Source organism: Durio zibethinus, chromosome 6 (genome assembly GCF_047325235.1).
Source record: "Durio zibethinus cultivar Kanyao isolate XHJ-2024 chromosome 6, ASM4732523v1, whole genome shotgun sequence".
NCBI classification, from domain to species: domain Eukaryota; kingdom Viridiplantae; phylum Streptophyta; class Magnoliopsida; order Malvales; family Malvaceae; genus Durio; species Durio zibethinus.
Genome location: NC_143167.1, coordinates 14408444 through 14430080, shown reverse-complemented (window position 1 = coordinate 14430080; position 21637 = coordinate 14408444). Strand labels below are relative to the sequence as shown.

The 21637-nt window shown below is 30.3% G+C and overlaps 2 non-coding genes across 2 annotated transcripts; both read right to left on the bottom strand.

Moving 5' to 3' along the window:
• Positions 1 to 6605: 6605 nt before the first annotated feature.
• Positions 6606 to 6712, bottom strand: LOC149518451 (small nucleolar RNA R71). Its single transcript, XR_016343386.1, has one exon. It is a non-coding gene; the product is annotated as a small nucleolar RNA R71 (small nucleolar RNA).
• Positions 6713 to 17101: 10389 nt separating this feature from the next.
• On the bottom strand, positions 17102 to 17208 carry LOC149518450 (small nucleolar RNA R71). The gene has a single exon (XR_016343382.1). It is a non-coding gene; the product is annotated as a small nucleolar RNA R71 (small nucleolar RNA).
• Positions 17209 to 21637: the final 4429 nt, after the last annotated feature.

The following is a 21637-nucleotide window of genomic DNA, read 5'->3' as shown; positions in this document are numbered from 1 at the left end:
AAATTTATGGTTTCATGGGAATTTGGGGCTTCATGGAATTATACATGTGACAATTATAAATTACAAAAATGCCATTAATGATGCATGTGACAAAAGCATGACACGAGAACAAAATAATTACAAACCTATACATTTACAAAACTAAATTACAAACAAGTTTTGTATGAAAATTCAAGAGAAAAATGGATCAAACATAACAAACTTTTGAAATTGGTTTGAATGTTCCACCATTTTGTTCTTTAAAAATCCAACCAAATAAACATAAAAAAAAAAATTAAACTAAACATTAAACACCATTTTTTTTCATTGTAAATTTGATTCAACAACCTTAAAAACATGAAAATCATAACAAAAACATAATCAAATACATAATCAAAGCCAAATTAGCTACCAAATGAAGAATTAAGATTTGGTTAACATGAATACACCCCTTGGCCAAAAGTTTCTATGACACCTCCATAAATGGTCATCATCTCATCCAAGTAAAATATATATGAAACCTTCACAAACCATTCTAGTATAACTTTCTAATTATGTGAAGACATTTGACAAACATGTGATAAACAAATACATTCAGAAATACCACGAAAATATGAACACAAGCCAAACATTACACAATTTATTAAAACCAACATCAAATGTACATTAAACACATAAAACAACAATCAAAGCTTCCATATACAAGATTTAAAGGAAAACAACATTAAAAGCAAGCCAAAAGGAGCTTCAGTCATAGTGGGAGAATTCTTGATTAGTGGATGTGTTCTTTGTTACTCGATTTTATGATTTCATTCTCAACTATGGCTTAGTTGGATGAACTTTAAACCAAGTTTGAATTTAAAAAACAAGGATGAGGGAACTACAAATTTTTCAAGAAAGTAGAAAATAAAATAGAAAATCAATATGAAAATGTTATGGAAATGATGAAATGCAAGAAGAGAAAACATGAATTCTACCTACTCCAAGCATTCTTCAATCTTTTTCCTTTCCTTCACTTTCTTATTTTCTTTTCATATGTTTTTCTTTGGTTTTCTCCTTGTTTTTTCACAGCCCTCTCTAAGCTCTCAATATGTAGAAAACATGACCCTCTTGGTGAAAATGGTGGAGAAATATCTCTTAAAAATTGAATCTTGGCCTTAGGATCATAAACTCATTCAAGGGTCTAAAATTTACCTTTGTTTTTGGTTTTAAGAAGCCAACTTTAGCCATTAGATCAACATTTCTAATGTTATCCAATGGTCTAGATTGTTTACTGCAAATGTTGGATTTTTATAATTATTAAAACTAAGTGAAAAAATCATTTTGCCCCTATACAAAGTTTTTGGTCTTTAGGTTATTTTATTAGAAATCAATGTTCTTGTGTTCATTTTTAAGATTTTGAAGTATTAAAAATCATGAAATATTATGAAATTAACATTTGAAAATTTTTGTGAAAATCCAACCTCGGGAAGGTCAAATTACAAAATTACCCCTAAAAGGTATTTGGATAATTTCACACCTCTCAAGGTACTGCTATAGTTTTGAATACACCAAAAATCATCAAATATTATAAAAAAAAAGATCTAAAAAATTTTTTAAAAAATTAATCTTGAGAATATCAAATTACGAAATTACCTCTAAGGTGTATCATGGTAATTTCACACCTTTCAAGGTGCGATCAAGGTTTTTAAAATTTTAAAAATCATCAAATAATATCAAATCATGATCTAAAGTGTTTTAAAAAATTTTGAACTTTAAAAGGTCAAATTACAAAAATATTCGTAAATGGCATTTTGGTAATTTCACATTTCATGAGGTGTGATTTGAATTTTCAATGTATAAAAAACTATGAAAATATATTCAATTATAATCTAAAAATTTTCACGAAAATCCAACTTTGAGAAGGTCAAATTATGAAAATACCTCTAAGAGCATTTCGATAATTTTACACTTCTAAGAGTGCAACCAAACTTTTTAGTGCTTTAAAAATCATAAATTTCAATTTTAAACCACATAAATTCCAATTAAGTTATTAATTTAAAGGGTTAACCCAGGTTCTATCCATTTTTGACCAAATTTTACCAAAGTTGACTTTGGGGCATTTGGTCCAATTAGTTCAAATTTCGATTTTAAAAACTTGTAAAAATTAAAAAAATGTTAGATTTGGATAGGTTCAAGATTTAAAGCACTTCACAAATGATCCAATTTTGCTCGGACAAAATTAGGTATCTACATAGATTAAGTGCCTTATTTTGCAAAAATATACTTTTGACCTTTTACTTAATTAAACAATTTAATTAAGTCTTTTTTATGCAATTCACAATTCCATAACACTCAGTCATGTTTTAATTATCACGTCACCTCATTGTATTTGACCTATTAGGCTCCCAATAAGTTAGCAGTAAATATAAAATAATTCAATCATGAATTCTTTTTATATTTATAGATCTAAAGCATTATTTAGTAATGCATCATGACTACCAAAATGTTAAGAAAGTCAAGATAGTTTGACTAATCTTTTAGTGTATAGTATGTCAATATAATTAGATTCTTGCATCATATATCATAGAAAGATAGAAACCATGGTACAATGACTACCTTATAATCTTTTTATATATTAGTCATGCTACTTTTATATTAACCTTTTAGCTTAATTCCCTTGGCCAAGGACTTTTTAGTTAGTATAAGCAAGAATAAAAAAGATATGTCCCATCTATACCACTTTGGGTGATGAATGCTTTTTGGATCACTCATCCACTTTCACATGTTTCATGCCATAGCCAAAAGCATCTTTTTTAGGCATCAAGCACCCTAACCTATAAAAATGAAATCAAAGCATGATAATTCACATATAAAGTAACCTGGTATCACAAGTCAAAGGATTATTTACAGTATTGACACATGAAAGTATATTCCATCAACATTTGAGTGAAATACCAAATGAAACTCTAATAATGGGTCATGTTCCATGAACTTGTTCTTTAACAAACACCAACATGTAGTACCCAAGTATCACAAACATGTTCTAAGATGATATCCTCACCATGTAAGGAATCAAGAAAATCAGTGCTTTCATGAAGAAAACCCCCTAAACTAAAAGTTAAATTTTTTTAATATGAATAAGCTCAGCTTTAAACCTAAGTCCTTCCCCCCTTCATTTTTCAAAATTCCAACCTCAGACATGTTTGACGGCATTGGTGATCCAAAAGTCCAATAAAGATAATTTGTAACCTTGCTCCAACTTACAGGCTTAACCACTCCCCAACTCATAATTTCCTTTCCCATGACCTTAACCAAAGCCACCTCTAATTGGTTTCATAGCCAACCAATCGCCATCACCAAATATTGGGAAGAAATGACCCAAGCCTTTGTTTGACAATACTCTTACAACACATAGCTTGTCATCTACATCCATGACCTTAAAATCACTTAAAAAAACTTGATGAAAATTTTGTTGAATTCTTAACCTAGTTAAAAAAACCAAAGTTACCTTGATGATAACTAGATAGTTTGAGATGAACCAAGTGAGAATTATAGTGAAGAACCTCTTTTTAGTCTTTATGGCTAGCACATTGCTCTACCTTTATGCATCTTCGAACAACTATATGACTCAAACATTCAAGTAAAGGATGTTTTGTAAAAAGATTTTCAAACTGAAGATGCATTGTTTGTGGATTCAAATTGTGAAAAAGATTGAAGCAAATGTCATTAATTTCTTATGCAAATGACATTTTCCTAATCATCAATGTCAATGATGCTTTAAACTTTTATTGTATCAATTTCCAACATTCTAAAATAAAATCCTATTGAGAATGAGACTTGGTAAAAAGATTTTTATTAAGAATAAAATTTGGCCTGGAGATAATTCTATTTATAATAGAATTTGACAATTGTAACACTACCAGTATGAGACTTTGATGAATATTCTTTCGTTATTTAAAGTTCCTTAGTAGCCTCCTCTGTGTGTGCAATTGGTATTAGGACAATTATACTTCTATCTCTTGTGTTAATACAAATTAAGAGAAAACATAAAAGAGGGTAAACAATATTCTACTGGCATAGAATTCTACTAGACATCTTTCATCCTTTGAGATAGTTCTTTCTTCATTATTCGTATGGATTATTGTTAGAGGTAGATAGTTAGATAAGTGTTAGTTTGCTACAACCAAGCTTAAGGTTCATGGAAATATTGACATCATCACAAAAGAAAAGTAAGTCAAATATATCTTTGCCAATTAACCATATATGTTTGTATTAGTTCTTATCAATGTGATCCATAGTTTTAAGAAATTGAAAATTTTAAAATTTTGTTGCATTTATATTGTACTTGTATGATCAATTCCCAAAAAATGATGCATTGCAAAAGAGTTTGGTCTAAACTAATGATGCTTGCACTAGAAAAAATTGAATAAATTTTCTAGACAAAAAATTGATGCATTCAAGTCATGATTCCTTATGGTAGAAAAAGATTGCTTAAAGTTGGTTTAATGGAAAATGATGTGTTGATGGAAATGACTATTGGGAGACAATTTCGTTAATGATTTTCTTTTGAAGTTTTACTTAACTTTCATCTATGCAATGGTTTGGTGTTTGATAGCACTAAAATATATAATGTTTTACAAGTACTTTTTAGTTCAAAATTTTTTAGATTTGAGTGAATTTGGTGCCTTTAGTGTGTGTTTTCTTGACCTTTAGGTTTTATGTATTAGAAGTTAATTTCATGCAAATCCTACAAAATTACATGCAAGAATGCAAGATTAAGATAAGTTTGATCATTGTCTTGTTCGGCTATGTTAGAAGAAGAATAGTCAAATCCCATTTGTATTTGGTTTCTTAATTTCACTTGGATTAAAGAATCCTACTGGCACTAGAACTCTTACATACATTCGGTTATCTTATTTACAAGAAGACTCTTACATGCAATTGAAGATTAAAAACTTATTTTTGAAGAAGGATTCTTCATTATATTTAGCCAAGAGAAATTTTACAAGATAAGGACTCTTTGATCACCTATAAAAGACTTATTATAGAAGAAGGACTCTTGCAAGATGTATTTCAAGAGTTTGAATTCAATGCATCTACATGGTTTTGATAACCATGTTTAGCTTAACCTCTCTTCATGATTGCAAGATCAAATATGCAAGAACACATGAATGTCTAAGATCATTCTAAGAAACTCCCAATTGGCCAAGGCTTTCTAAAGTGCAAAATCCCATGTTTGTCCAACCTCATCAAGATCAAGATAGAATTAATCCATTAGAGTGTAGATTGGAATTGGACTTTGTAAACCTAATCCTATTATAGCCAAACCTACCATTATAAATAAAGAGGCTTTCTTATATTTAAAACATCATCCTATTCCACATATTATCCCTCGCCATTCTCTTATCTCTTTTTTAGTGGTTTCGATTTCTTTTAAAGTTTTCTATTTAGTTTGGCTAAGGTGATAGATTAACCATAACTAACTTGTTTTCTTAAATCTTTTCTTCAGTACAAGCATTCTTTTATTTCAAAATTCTTTTTTTAAGCATTATTTCCTTTATAATTGGTTTTACATTATTGTTTACAGGTCTTCAAAGTTTCGGCAATCATTCTTTCTTTTCCATTCAAGCTATTCAATTATATGCCATATAGTTCAAAGCTTTCTTTTATGCTTTACAACCTTCGGCCTTAATCAATCTTTCTTTCCAAAGCTTTCTAATCTTTATTTTACTATATCTATTCAACCATAATCAAAATACTTTCCAAGTGACTATTAGATAAGTAGATATAGGCCTACATAATCTTTTTTTACACTTTCTTTCATTATTTTCAATTGCTTTCAAATCAATCAATCTTTTTCATTAGTTTTCATAAGAGGCCAATAGTTGATCACCTTTGGTACTTGATTTCACCTAACAATTCAATTATGTAATCCTTATGGATAATACTCTACTCACTCACTACTATTACTTGATTATGATTTATACACTTACAGGCATTACAAAAAGTAGCAATCAAGCTTTTAGCATTGTTGTTGGGGATTATATCACTGTTTAAATCAATATTAATAAGGATTTTGTACTCTCTTGTAATCTAAACACTTTTCTTTTATTTGTTTAAAACTATTTTGATCTTTTTTTTATTTGTATATGCAGACATAGAAATGTTGACCTAGCTCCACTTGACAAGGAAATGGAAAGAACTTTTAAGTATTTGAAAAGAGAGCAAACAACACAACCAACACTAGCCCAATGGCAAATGCAAACAATTAGGGTCATAGTACATTGAGGGGCTATATTATTTCTAATGCTGATGAATTTTAACCATCCATAAGAAGATTGGCAATCTAAGCAAAAAATTTTGAAATAAAGCCTTCAATTATTCAAATGGTTTGAATTTCTGTACAGTTTGGAAGGTTACCAAGCAATGATCCAAATCTTCATTTATCTAACTTATTAGAATTGTGTGATATTTTTAAATATAATGGTGTTTCTAATTATGCAATTCAACTAAGATTTTTTCTTTTTTCTCTCAAAGACTAGGCAAAGAGTTGGTTAACATCTTTACCATTTGGTTCAATAACAACATGGGATGACTTAGTACAAAAGTTCCACGCAAAATTTTTCCTAGCTACCAAGATAGCTAAAATGAGGAATGAAATCATAACATTCATACAATTTGATGGTGAAAATCTATATGATACATGGGAGAGTTGTAAAGAGTTGTTGACAAAGTGTCCACACCATGGTTTCCCACAATGGTTGCAAATTTATACTTTTATAATGGATTGACAACATCAATGAGAACTACATTTGAATCAATGTTGGAAGAGCCATAATGAGTAAAACCATTGAAGAGGCACATGAGTTGCTAGAGAAAATGGTGTTAAACAACTACCAATGGGGTATGAAAAGAAAGGTGCATAAAAAGTTGTTGGTGTTGACGAACTTGACACTCTCACATCTATCATATCACAATTGTCTAGCTTGATAAAGAAAATAGATGCCATAGGAATCCTATCCCAAACTGTCCATGTTTATGCTATCCATAGCCCTTTCATTACTTGTCAAATTTCTAAAAGACCATAGGCCACAGGTAAATGCCCATTTAGGATAGAAATGAACCAATATTCCCAACAATCCAAGCCTACTTATAACCTATATAATAACACATACAACCTAGGCTGGATGAATCACCTAAACTTTTCTTAGAATCAAAACCACCCTAACCATTAAATCACTAACTAAAATTCAAATTTTTGTCCATCACCAAACAATCCACCCAAAGAAAAGAAAATAAGCTTTGAAGAAATGTTGGCCCAATTGATGCAATCCAACAATGCCATCATTCAAAGCCAAGCTACATCAATTGAAAACCTTAAAACCCAAATAGGTCAACTAGCTCATGCTATAGCCCATTGACCCTTAAGAGCCTTGCCCAACAGTACTAAATCTAACCTAAAGAAATAAGGTAAAGAAGCATGCAATGCCTTATATTCTTTAGTGAAAAAGTTATATATTATTTTTATGATGATCATGATTTTATAGATGAGCCAATAGTGGTGAATTTACAAAGCTTTGTGAAGTAACTAGAGGTGGATTACATTGAAAACTCAACAACAAAGGATGAGAAGTTATTATAATTTGGTAGGAACATTTTAACTAGTTTTAATCATATGGCTCTAAAAGCTCATAAAAATGTTGAGCCGAATGAGAATATGGATAGAAGTTATAAGATAGAGGAGGACCCTAAAAAGTACAATCAAGAAGAACATCCAAAGGAGGATTACATAGAGGAGAATTAATAATGGAGGATGAAGTGCTTATTCAAGTTGGAAGAGCACTTCTTGAAAGTATACAACCTGTTGAAGAGAAAATGCTAGAAGAGGATATACAACATGAGGATTGAGAAATGAAAAGAGTAAAAATGACCTCAAGGATGTCAACCCAAAGGGAGACATTTGAAGTAGCACAATCAACACCAAAGCCAAACTAGAAAGAGCTATTTAAGGAGATAAAAATAGTTACACTTGCTGAAAAGTGTAATCCTATACTTCAACAAACTTTTCCAAAAAAGTAAGATGATCTAAGGAGTTTCTTTATCCCTTGTTCCATTGGTAGTTTATATTTTGAAGAAGCCTTTTATGATTTAAGGTCAAGTATCAATCTGATGCCTATGAATATTTTTATGTAGTTAGGAGTTGGTGCTTTGAAATCACCAACATTCAGCATTAAATTCACTGACAGGTCTATAAAAAAACCCCAATGAATGTTGGAAAATGTTATTGTAAAAGTGGGTAGGTACATTTTTCTTACTGATTTTGTTGTCTTACATATAAAAGATAGTGAAGGCCCCATTTTGCTATGTAGACCATTTCTCATGACCTTCTAGAACCTTGATTGATGTACACAATTATGAGATCACTTTAAAATTTAAAGATAAGAAGCTTTCCTTCAAAACTAGATAAGGTATCCTTAGAGATTATGAAGATGAAGAAGTCATGTCTAGAATTAAAGAGAAACCTAAAGTTAAGGAGCATAATTGAACCCATCAACATCCAAGTCAAAAGTCGCAACACCACTTAGCCAACCCATGATGCCCTAATTCTTGCAACCCCAAGGTTTAACCTTCAAGTCTTAAACGAAATGTCCCTATAGTAAAACTGATTTTAGGTTATGTGATACTTGCTAGGAGAGTAAGTACACCTTCTAAAACAAAGTTTGTTTATGTGATACGTTAAAGGCACAAGCAACAATGAAAACTCTCTTCTAAAAAAATGAAGTAATTTTAGGTATGGTCAAGCTTGACCAAAACTAATGCTACTTGGGAAGCAACCCAAGTTTTAGATTTTCTTTGTTATTTGTTATTTGTTTTTAGGATAGGTATGCTTTAATCTTTTTATTGTTTTTGAATTGCTTTTGTAGTATGAAGTGATGCAAAGAAATGCCTAAAGAATGATGATAGTTTTGGCCACAAAGGAAAGCAAAAATAAGGAGTATTTTTTTTCACTATTTTTTAAATGTTTTGTTTAAAATATTATTTAAATTAAGTGTGGGGAAAAATACCTTTAAGCTAAAATTGTTTTTAAAATTTTTTTTTATATGCTTTGTTTTCAAACTGAATTACTATGCTATAATCATGATGGTGCTAGCTTAGTTGAGTTTTCATGAGTTAGTCAAGATTGACTTATATGATATGAGGAAAATTATATTTGTAGTAAAGCATGAGATGATTTCTTAGCATGTTTTCCAGTTCAATATAATTTGTCATGTTTTATGCATTTTGATATTGATCTTTGATATGCATTCGTTTTTCTAGAAATCACATAAGATATAAAGTTGCATAAAAATTTGAAGTATGAGTGTGACTTTAGAATTTACCTACTCAACTTTTGAGGTGAATTTCTAGACTGTATTTTGATTCAGGAGATGATCTAAGCATTTTTTGGACAATTTGAGTCTACATTTAATAAAGCATCCCTAGTACCTTTGATTTTAATCCTCTATATAGATATAGATATATATAAATATATATTTCTTTTTCTTTATTATTATTTAACCACATCAATAACCCAAACATTTTTTTTGAATTTATCCTTCCTTTTGTTGTTAACCAACCCAATAATGCTTATACACAAGTTGGACAAATCATGAGAACAATTCTTTGCATTTGGGAGGAAAGCAAGGAAATCAAAAAGAAAAAAATAAGCAAAAGCAAAAATAAAAGCCAAAATCACTAAAGTCAAAAATGGCAATGAAAAAAAAAATATATATATATAATGCCAAAATAAAGATCCTCAAGTCTTGAAAATGTTTCAAAGTTCTCAAAGTCAAATCTTTAGTGCACATTCAAAGATATAAACAGAAAGGATTATGAGCCTAAATTTTCATTTTCCTACATAGACCCAAGCCTTACATTACAAGCCTTAAAAATCTTTTAATCTTAAGTCAAGTATGTAAGTCTAACATTAATGGAGAAGGAATGAGGAAAGTAAACATATGAAGTGTATTTTATATTTAAATTGATATGTGATGGCATATTTGAAAACTTACTTTTGAATGAGTTTCTTGTTTAACTATGTTTGTTACTATCTTTGTATTATGCTATAGTGCATGATTGATAATTTGTGAGACTTTGACTTTATGTGCATTTGTTTTGATTATTAGTATTATTGATTTGAGAGTTTTAATTGAGGACAAGCAAAAAGTTAAATGTGGAGGTGTGATAGCATTAAAGTATATAGTATCTTATAAGTCTTTTTTAGTTTAAAAATTTTAAAATTTGAATGAATTTTAATGTGTGTTTTCTTGATCTTTAGGTTTTATATATTGGGACATGAATTTCATGTAAGTCCATGCAAAATTACATGCAAGATTAGGACAAGTCTAATCATTGTCTTGTTCAGCCATGTTAGAAGAATAATAGTCAAATCCTATTTGTATTTGGTTTCTTAATTTCACTTAGATTAAGGAACTAGAACTCCAACATACATACAGTTATCCTATTTATAAGACTTTTACAGGCAATTGGAGATTGAAAACTTATATTTGAAAAAAGATTCCTCATTATATTTAGCCAAGAGAGTTTTACAAGACAAGGACTCTTTGATCACCTTTAAAAGACTTATTATGGAAGAAGGACTCTTGCAAGATTTATCTCAAGAGTTTGTATTCAATGCAAGTACATGCTCTTGATAAATGATGTTTAGTCAAACCTTTCTTGATGAATACAAGATCAATTATGCAAGAACACATAAAAGTCCAAGATCATTCCAAGAAAGTCTCAATTGGCCAAGGCTCCCTAAAGTGCAAGATCTTATGTTCAACCAACCTCTTCAAGATTAAGATAGACTTAATCCATTAGAGTTTAGATAGGAATTGGACTTTGTAAACCTAATCCCACTATAGCCAAATCCACCATTATAAATAGAAAGGCTCTCTTATATTCAAAACATCATCCCATTGCACATATCATCCCTCACCACTTTTCTCTTTTATTTTCTTTAGAATTTTTTATTCTTTTAAAGTTTTCTTTTTAGTTTGGTTAAGGTGATAGATTAGCCATAACTAAGTTGTTTTCTTAAATCTTTTCTTTAATACAAGCATTCTTTTATTTCAAAATTCTTTCTTTAAGCTTTATTTGCTTTACAAATTTTGGTTTTACATTCTTATTTGCAAGTCTTTAAAGTTTTGGCAATCTTTCTTTCTAAGTTTCAATTATATGCCATATTATTAAATTTTTACTTTTATGCTTTTACAACCTTTAGCCTTAATCAATCTTTCTTTCCAAAGTTTTCTAATTTCTTTTACTTAGATTTATTTGACCACAATCAAAATACTTTCCAAGTGATAATTGGATAAGTAGATCTAGTCCTGCACAATCTTTCTTTACACTTTCTTTCATTATTTTCAATCACTTTCAAATCAATCAATCTACTCATTAGTTTAGATATAAGGTATAGTAATTGACTTTGGAACTTGATTTCACCTAAAAATTCAATTATATAAACCTTGTGGGATGATACTCTACTCACTCACTACTATTTTTATTACAATCTATGCACTTATCGACATTATAAAAAGTAGCAATTAGTGTGAGCAAGATTTTTCAAGACTATATGCAAAAGGTTGGTCAAAGAGATTTTATGAGAACAATTAATGAAGAAAATGGCCTTGCTTCATTCTAGTATTAAACAAAGTATTCAAAAACCATTTGATATGAAACTCTTTTTCCTAAGATGATCAACATTAAGCTCATGTTAAAAATTGTTACTTTAGAACCATGTTGGTCTTAATTCAAGAGAAAATGCGAATTGGTCTTTCACCATTGTGACTTTCACATCTCTTTTCTCATGATTGTGAATTTTTGCGCCCATTTCATGGTTGAAAATTTCAATAATCCATGATTCAATACTTAATGATTCAAAATCTTTGCTCCAACTTTTACCTAGATGGCTCATTTGGGTTGTCCACCTAGTAAGCATGCTTAGCTTTTGCTTAAGCCACCTTTTCATGTTTTCAACCTTGCATGTTTCTAGTTTTTTTTCACTTTTTGTGTTTTTTCCTTTCTACCAAGAAAGTTTCTTTTGTAATCTGTTATTACCCCATAAGTGATTTGTAAGATCAAGAAATTTCAATTTATCTAAAAGGACTCTTCTCATGGTCATAATAAGGTTTACATGTGTGTTTCTAAGGCTTAAGAAAGAATTGATATTGAAGGTTCAAAATCTTATTTTCTTTCCATGGGTTCCTAAATGTTAAGGATCACATGCTCATTTGTCCTTGATCAATCTACTAGCAAAAGATTCACAAGGCTAAGTAATTCCTCAAGGAGGACTTTTTAAGGGTTGTAAAGTCAAATTGACTATTGGAAAAAAAAAAGGTCAATTTGAGTAAAAAGTCTTAAAAAAATGCTGTAAAAGGTAAAAATAATGCATTATGCAGATGAAAAATGGTATGTTACACTTCTCATTTAGAAAGATAATTAATTCTTTGAATTTGAAAAACTCTTTTTGTTTCTTTTTTACTTATTTTGTTTTTACATAATATTTCTTTTAAAGATCTAGTCAATGATAAGATTAAGATGCAACACGCTATGAAAATGTACACATCATTAAGCTTTCAAGCTTGATGAATGATGGGTTTAAGAAAGACAAGTTTTAATGTATAGGTGTAAAGGGTTTTCAAATAGATCTTGTGTGTGCAATGGTGGAGGGTGATATGATGTAAGGTGCCAAATAAGGCCTTTTATCCTTGGAATCATTGGCTTGTGAATTGCCTCTTTCAAAATCAAAGTGCATCATAGAGTGATTCTTAATAGATATAATATTAGTAGAATTGTTATAAGGGTCAAAGTTGTTGAACAAGCAGGGATAATGTGTTTAACAAAGGTCTAAACAAACATCGCCTCTTATCATTTTAATTATTGATTACTTAACCTTAAAACAAGGTTCAAGATTGCTAAAGATCTTCAAATTTTTTCATATTGCATAGAATTTATTGTATGTTCTAGAACTAAATTTTTTACTTTTCTTCAAGGTATGGGACCTCAACATTATTTTATGTAAAGTCACAATAATTTTGATTGTTTAAGCATATTCTCTTGAAAAACAAAATCAATGAATTTTTGAAAGAATATTCATTAATAAAAAATTAATATTGATCATTTAGGAAAGAGTCATCTCATATAATTTCTCATAACAACATTAGGTACCAAGGTATGGCCATACATTCAGTAATAGTTATTAAGCCTTTACCAATTTCTCTATTTTTAACTTTCGTATAATTTGACTCATTATATTAAGTGTAACTTAATTTAACTGATTGCGAGTAAAAACTATAAATGCGCAAGTCATTCAACTAATAAGAGTAATGAGTTGACTATCATTCCCTCGAGAATTGATTTGGGGTTTACCTACGTCTAAATAGCAAGGTTTAACATTCTCAAACTATATTTAGTCCAATCAATTTACAAAATAACCTAATCTATGTACTAAAAACAAAAAATACATTTGCAAGGTAACATGCAAACCAAATAGAAAAATGCATCAAATATAAATCAACAAAGACTAAGATCTACGTACATTAATAAAAGACATGTAAATGAACAAGAATTAAACCTAAATCTAAAATAAAATTGGGGTAAATGCATGAAAATAAGAGGAAACCAAAACTGCATGTAGAAACATAAAACTAAAATCGAAATCAAAATTCAAATTTTCATCACAATAAAATCTAGATCTAGACTTCAATTTAAAAAAAGGAACTAAGTATATAAGCTTTAGTAATTAAATTTCAAAATTTACAAAAGAAATCAACTCAAAACACTTAAAAACAAGCTTAATTACTTAAAACAAAATCAACACTCAAAAACAAAAAGTAGATGTAAACAACATTCAAACTAAAAAAATCATAAAGAAAATGCATCAATTTAAAGGCAAGCAAAGGTAAATCAATATCCAAACTTAAGAATTAACAAGGAAAAAAAGAGAAAATGAAGTAAACCACCATCTAGCTAGCTAAAGAAGAGCGAAACAGCAACTCAACAATTGCTTCTCTTCATTTGCTAAGAACATTAGTTGTGACTTCCAAGATTTATTCTAGAAAATGTAGTGCGAATAAATTTTCCAGATTTATAGCTCAACAAGTGAAGAATATGCAATGCAAATTTCAAAGAAAAAGCACAAGAAAATCATAATGATCAAATGTAAAAATTGAAAGTAGGCAGTATATGAAATTAGCCAGACAAATTTGACGATTCAATGTAAAATTGCAAAAACCTGACTTAAATTACATGTAAAACTATAAAAAAACATTAAAAGAACCACAAATTGCATAAATTTTAAAGTGCTTGAATAGAAAATGTATAAGAAAAGTAAAGAAAATTCTCTTAAACAACCTTTTAAAAAAATCGAGAAAGCTATCTAGGGAGAAAATGTAAATGCAAAAAAAAGAAAAATTTTGAAAAATGCAAAAAAAATGTTAGAGTTGCTGCCCAATTCACCCATATTTATAAACTAATCATAGATATAGAATAGCCAATGAACTTCCTTTAAATGCCACCTTGGATGCCACTCGAGTGAGATATTTCCAACTCAGTTGTGCATCTCCTTTTATCATATTCTCTCTAAGTCATGTGGAAAATGTGTATCTTAGATCCAATGTATCATCAAATTGACCAATTAAGAGCTCTAGAATGTACAAGTCAACATGAAACCATTGGCCTTTCCTTGTGTTTACACTTGCACCACCAACATCCTCCATTTTATGTTTGGCTAGCTTTGTATTCACTTTGCAATTTCTTTAAGCTTCAACTTCGGTGATCCAACTAATGTAATTTTAACCAATGAAATGACCCCAAAATGCAACTCAATTCATTTAATTTCTTGATAGCACTTAAAAATATAGTGTTTTTACATGTTAAAATGGGTGCAAAAATTTAAATTTTGATTGATTTTTAGTGCCTTAATGCCTATTTTGTGATTTTTAAGGTTTCAAGCTTATAGATGAGGAAAACATGCAATCCATGCATGCAAAGGCATATTCAACCATGCAAGACGAAGGGCTAATTGAGCCTTGTTGGTGCAATCCCTTCAACTAAACAACAAGAGAAGAGTTTTATTTGCACATGGACTTTCGCTTGTATGCGGCCAAAGAGATTTAATCCATGAGTGAATCTTTTACTTAGCCATGAAGGGATTTTGCTTTCATAAAGACTCTAAATGCATTCGATTAGCTCATTTCCAAAAGGAGATCAAGCACACTTATGATATTTGAAGAATTTCAAGCTATCATGGACTCTTGCATGATCAGCCAAAGGTGTTTTCATCCAAGAATAATTCTATCCATTCAGCCATGTCAGATGTAAAAAAGGATAAAGCTTAGTTTATAAGCTCAAATACTCTCCAATCCTTAATGTATTTAGCCAAGAGCTAATTCAAGAAAGACTTAATGCAATTTTCACCAATATAGAGATTAGATACATTCAGCCAACGAGAGTTTAAGAGGTATCATGACATTGTGGCTTAGCTTTGAAGAATTTTGCTTGGAGAAAGACTTTATCTCTTTAAGAGTTGATGAAATTCAAATCATTGTGCTTGAAACTCATCTTAGTTGAACCTAATAAGAAGATTTATCAAGATTTCATCAAGCATTGATCAAAGGCCAAGATTGCTTCCTAGATATCCCATTCAACCAAGCATTCTTAAGAAAAAAGAGTCTTATTCAGTCATGCCTCATTTGAAGATCAAGATAGCCTTCATCCATTAGTATTTGAATTTAAATCAAAATCTTGTAAACTTATCCCCCTAGACTGAATCCCTCACTATAAATAGGGAGGCCATTCACTCTATATCATCCCTCATCTCATTCTTTTTTTCTCTTTAGTTTTTTAGTTCTTTAGCTCTTTTCTTTTTAGTTTGAGTTATTGACTTGGGTGACAGATTTGCCAATAACCAAAGTTTTTGTTCTTTAAATTATTTCCTTTCAATTAAAGAAGTATTTTTCCAAGATATTTTCTTTCATTATTCTAGTCTTAATTATTGTTTCTACTTTCTTTCTTTTGGTAAAGCATTCTTTTTATTTTACAAGTTTGATTCAAGCATTCCTATTTTTCTTTACAAGTTTTGGCATATACAATCTTTCCACCTACTATTTTTCTTTCAATGCAATCATTATTTAAAGTTCTTTACAAGTATTTAGCAATCTAAATTTCTCTTTGTTTTTAAGTTTGTAATTATTTCATTTTAGATCTTGTTTTGGCTCTTGTCTTTAGCTTACCAAGTGACAACTGGTTAAGTGAGATCCAAGTTTACATTGCCTTTTCAATCTTCTATTTATAGGTCTGCAACCAAACTCAAGTTTTCATCTATTCAAATATAAGATTCTAAGATCTCACCGTTAGTACTTGAAGAACAACCCAACATTTACAATCTATAATCCTTTGGGAGATAATACTAGAATACTTCTATTATTATTACTTGATCTATGCACTTGTAGGGTATACAAAAATCAACAATCAAGTTTTTAGCATCATTGCCAGAGATTATAGTGGTGTTCTTATTATCAATAAGGATTTCTTAAACTCTTATAATCCCTTTTTTCTTTTATTTACTTTTATTTTTCTTTTGTTTGATATTTTCTTATTTACATGCACAGATCAAAAAATATTGACTTAGCTCCAATTAATCAAGAAATTGAAAAAACTTTAAGAAAAAAAAAAGAGCAATCAATACCTCATGTACCAACACTAATGGGTAATGCAAACAATGAAGGGTAAAAAACCTTAAGGGACTATAAGGTTCCCAATTCAAAAGGTTTACAACCATCCATTAAAAGGCCAATTATTCAAGCAAACAACTTTGAGATCAAGCCTTCAATAGTACAAATGGTCTAAACTTCTATGTAGTTTAAAGGGATATCAAGCGATGATCCTAATCTTCACCTTTCTAATTTTCTTGAACTATGTGATATTTTTTGCTATAATGGTGTTTTTGATGAAACTATTAGACTAACTATTTTCTTTTTCTCTTAGGGATAAGATGAAGAATTGGTTGACATCACTACCACCTAGCTCAATCATAACATAGGATGATTCGATACAAAAATTTCTGGCAAAGTTTTTCCCACCAAGCAAAGCAGTAAAGCTAAGGAATGAGATCACCACATTTCTCCAAGCAGATGGTGAAACATTATATAATGCATGGGAAAAATTCAAAGATCTATTCAAGAAATGCCCACATCATGGAATATCCAAATAGCTGCAAATACAAATTTTTTACAATGGTCTCACACCACCCATGAAAACTACTTTAGACTCAGCTATTGGAAGGGCAAGTATAAGCAAAACTATTAAGGAAGTAAACAATCTAATTGAAGAGATAACTACTAACAACTACCTGTGGGGCATAGAGAGAAAGGTAAGTAAAAAGTTTATTGGTTTATATGAGATAGATGCTATCACCTCTATCAATTCCTAGTTAGCCGCCCTAACCAAAGATAGAAATCTTAGGAGCCTAATCCCAAACCAACCATATGAATGCAATCCAAATCCTTTTTGTGTTATGTGATATATGTGAAGGACCCCATTCTAGTGAATGATGCTAATTCAAGATAGAATCCATCCAATACATCCAACAATCTAAGCCTAATCATAATCCCTATAGTAATACCTACAACCCTAGGAGGTGAAACCACCTAAAATTTTCTTGGAACCAATCAAACCACTAACCCACCAACAACTAAAATAATAACTACCGCCATAATCCACCAACTTAAAACCCACCCCAAGAAAAGAAACTAAGTTTTGAGGATATGTTGACCTAGTTGATGCTAGCCAACAATCCCAACATCCAAAGCCAAGCTACATCAATCAAGAACCTTGAAAATCAAATAGGTCAACTAGCCCAAGCCATAGCCAATCGCCCTGGATGTACCTAGCCTAGCAATATTAAAGCCAACTCCAAAAGACATGGCAAGGAAAGAGGTAATGCTATCCGTTCTTTAAGAGATGATGGGATAAAGGATTCAAATGAAAAGGATGATTTTTATAGATGAACCTATAATAGTAAACCTTTCTAGTTTTGTGAAATAACTTAAAGTAGATTTTATGGGAAATAAAGATATATTAGAAGATGAAAAACTACTAAGATTTGAAAGAGAAATTCTATAAGGTTTTGACCTCATGGCACTAATAGCCCCTGAAAACATTGAACCATATGAGAATGACCCTAAGGAAAAAATGGTAAAATGGAATATGAAAAAGATCTTAAAGAATACATTGAAAGGTTTGCTAAAAAATAGCAAATGCTATTACAAGTAGAGAGCAATATTAAAAGCATTCAACCCAAGCCTAAAGAAATAGTTCAAAAAGGACCAATCCAAGAAGAAGATCAACAAGAAAAAAAAGAAGATTAAAAGGAGGAAGTCTAAGAAAAAGTGCAACCAAGGCCAAAGATGACTGTCAGAATGTATAAATAATGTTTCAACATAATACCACTTGCCCCAAGGCCTATTCAAAAAGAACTGCTTAAAAAGTTGAAGGAAGCCACATTTTTTAAAGATTGCAACCTTGAACTTCAACAACTCTTACCTATAAAGCAAAAAGATCTAGGGAGTTTTACTATTTCTTGCAAAATTGGACATTTAAAATTTGATGATATTCTTTATGATATTGGCTCTAATATAAATCTAATGCATTTGAATAGTTTTATGTAGTTAGGGTATAGAGAGCTAAAGCCTGTAAAGTTCAACCTTAATTTTGCTAATCAATCCACTAAGTTACCACAAGGAAGGTTGAAAAATATGCTTGAAAAAGTTAGTAAATATGATTTCCCTATGGATTTTGCTGTTCTAGACATGAAGGATGATGAAACTCCATTACTATTAGGGAGATCTTTCTTATTGACTACCAAAGTATTAATAGATATCTATAACTTTAACCTTACCCTAAGATTTAAAAATAAGAAGTTGTAGTTTGTGACTATAGGGTATGGTGTGCTTAGAGATAAAGATGACATAAATACAATCAAGATAAAAGAAACCCTTAGGGAGTCTGACCAAATAGATAAACCTCTTGACCTTATGATGTAAAACCATTTAGCAACTTCTAGCTCCAACCATGTCAACCCTTTAAAGTACTTAAGCTTTATGTATGTTATCCCTGCTAAGAAAGCTAGTAAACCTCTTTAGACCAATTCTATTTGTCATTCCACAAAAGGGGAGGCAACAAGGAAAATTCCTTTCTAAAGGGACAAGATAAGCCATAGATATAGGGATGCTCAAGCTTGACCAAAACTGGCGCTGTTTGACAGGCAACCCAAATCTTATTTTCATGGTATATGTTTTTTTTTTAAGGATAGGTATGTTTTTAATGTTTTTGTTTAAGTTTTTTTTTTTTTTTTATTGAAGGATGAAGTAAAGTAAGGATGATGCCTCATACAAAGGGAAATTCGACCTTAAGTAAATTTGGGGAGTGTTTCTTTTTCTCTTATTGTTTACATTGTTCAATTTAAGTATGGGGGAAAAGAAAGCTTTTTGAACTTAAATGTTTTTGAAAATTATGATCCCATGTTTGCTTTTAAACCAAATTGACATATTGGATCTCATTATTATACACACGTATTTGATTTTGCAAATATTTTCCAAGCTTGACTAAAGTATGATATGAAGTTTAATTATGGATATATTGGAATTTGAAAAGAATTCTCAAGTATGTTTTTCTTTGCATAAAATTTTTATGCATATGTTTATATTCTCTTCTAATGAAATGCTATGATTTTTGTGAAAGTTTGTGAAATGTGGATTTGCATGAGATTTGAGGATATGAATAAGTGCTCTAGAGTTCACCTACTCAGCCCTTGAGGTGAAATTCCAGACTATATTTGACTTAAGAGATGATATGGCAGTTTTTTTGACCATTTGAGCCTTTTTCAAGCCTACCTTTAATGATGAATCCCTAGTACCTTTATTTTGAGGCCATTATATTACTCTATTTTCTTTGTTTATTTAGCCACATAATAAGCCAATAAGCCTTTTCTTTTATTATTATCTTTTCTTTTATTTACCTAACCTAATTGTTCTTACTTGTATTATGGACATGATTATGATTTTTGAAGAAAGGGAGGAGCTAGGAATGAAAGTAAGAAAATAGCAAAAACAAAGGCAAAGCCTGATAAAATAAAAAAGGGCTATTATTTTTCCAAAAAAAAAATAGAGATGCCGTGAAGAATATATGATGCCTCAAAAGTCAAAGTTTTAAAAAGAGCTCTCAACTTTTCAAAGACCAAGAAATTTCAAAGAAAGTAAGCTTAAGGTTTTGAGCCAAAATTTCCTTTTTCCTACCTTAATCCAAGCTTTACATTACAAGCCTAAAAGACCTTTTGATCTTGAGTTAAGTAGGTAAGTCTAAAATTAGTAGAGAGGGAAATGCAAAGTGAACATGTGAAGTCTGGTCTACTTTGAATTGAAATGTGATGAAGTGTTTTGCATTCTTTTTACTTGAGTTATATTCATGAAATAAAAATTGAGTAGATGCATATGTGTAAAGAGCCTAAGATATTGGAAGCTTTTTTCTTAAGGAATTTCTTGTAACTCTATGTTTATAGTTAGCTTTGTGTTATGCAATAGTGCATGATAGAAATTTTATGTAATTTTTTACTTTGTGAGTATGTATAATGGTTTTTAGTTTTATTGATTTAAGGCTTTTGCTTAAAGATAAGTAAAGATTTAAGTGTGGGAGTCTGATAGCATTTAAAAATATAATGTTTCTACATGTTAAAATAGGTGCAAAATTTAAAATTTTGATTGATTTTTAGTGCCTTAATGCCTATTTTGTGACTTTTAGGGTTTCAAGCTTATAGATGAGGAAAACATACAATCCACACAAGCAAAGGCATATTTGACCACGTAAGACCAAAGGTTGGCCAAATCTCATTGCTGCAATCCCTTCAACCAAGCAATAAAAGAAGAGCATTATTTGCAAATGAACTCTCCTTTGTATGCGACCAAAGAGATTTAATCCATGAATAACTCATTTACTTAGCCATAAAGTAATTTGGCTTGCATAGGGAATCTACATGAATTTGGCTAGCTCATTTCTAAGAGGAGATCATACACACATGTGATATTTGAAAAATTTTAAGCTATCATGACTCTTACATGATCGACCAAAGTTATTTTCATCCAAGAAGAACTCTATCCATTCGGCCAACTCAAATGCCAGAAAGGATGAAGCTTAGTTTGTAAGCTCAAGAACTCTCCAATCCTTATCATATTCAAAAAAGACCTAATTCAAGGACTTTATGCAATTTTCACCAATATGGAGACTAGATGCAATCGGCCAAAAAGCGTTTAAGATGGACTATAACACTATAGCTTAGCATTAAAGAGTTTTGCTTAAAGGAGGACTTTATCTTTTCAAGAGTTGGATGAAATTCAAATCTTTGCTCTTGAAACTCATTTTAGGTTAATCTAAGGAAAGGATTTATCAAGATTTCATCAAGCATTGACCAAAGGCCAAGATTGTTTCCTAGACATCCCATTCAGCTAAAACTTATTGAGAAGAAAGAATCCTATTTGATATGCCTCATTTGAATATCAAGATAGCTTTCATCCATTAGTACTTGAATTTCAATCAAAATCTTGTAAATTCATCCCCATTGGCTAAATCCCTCACTATA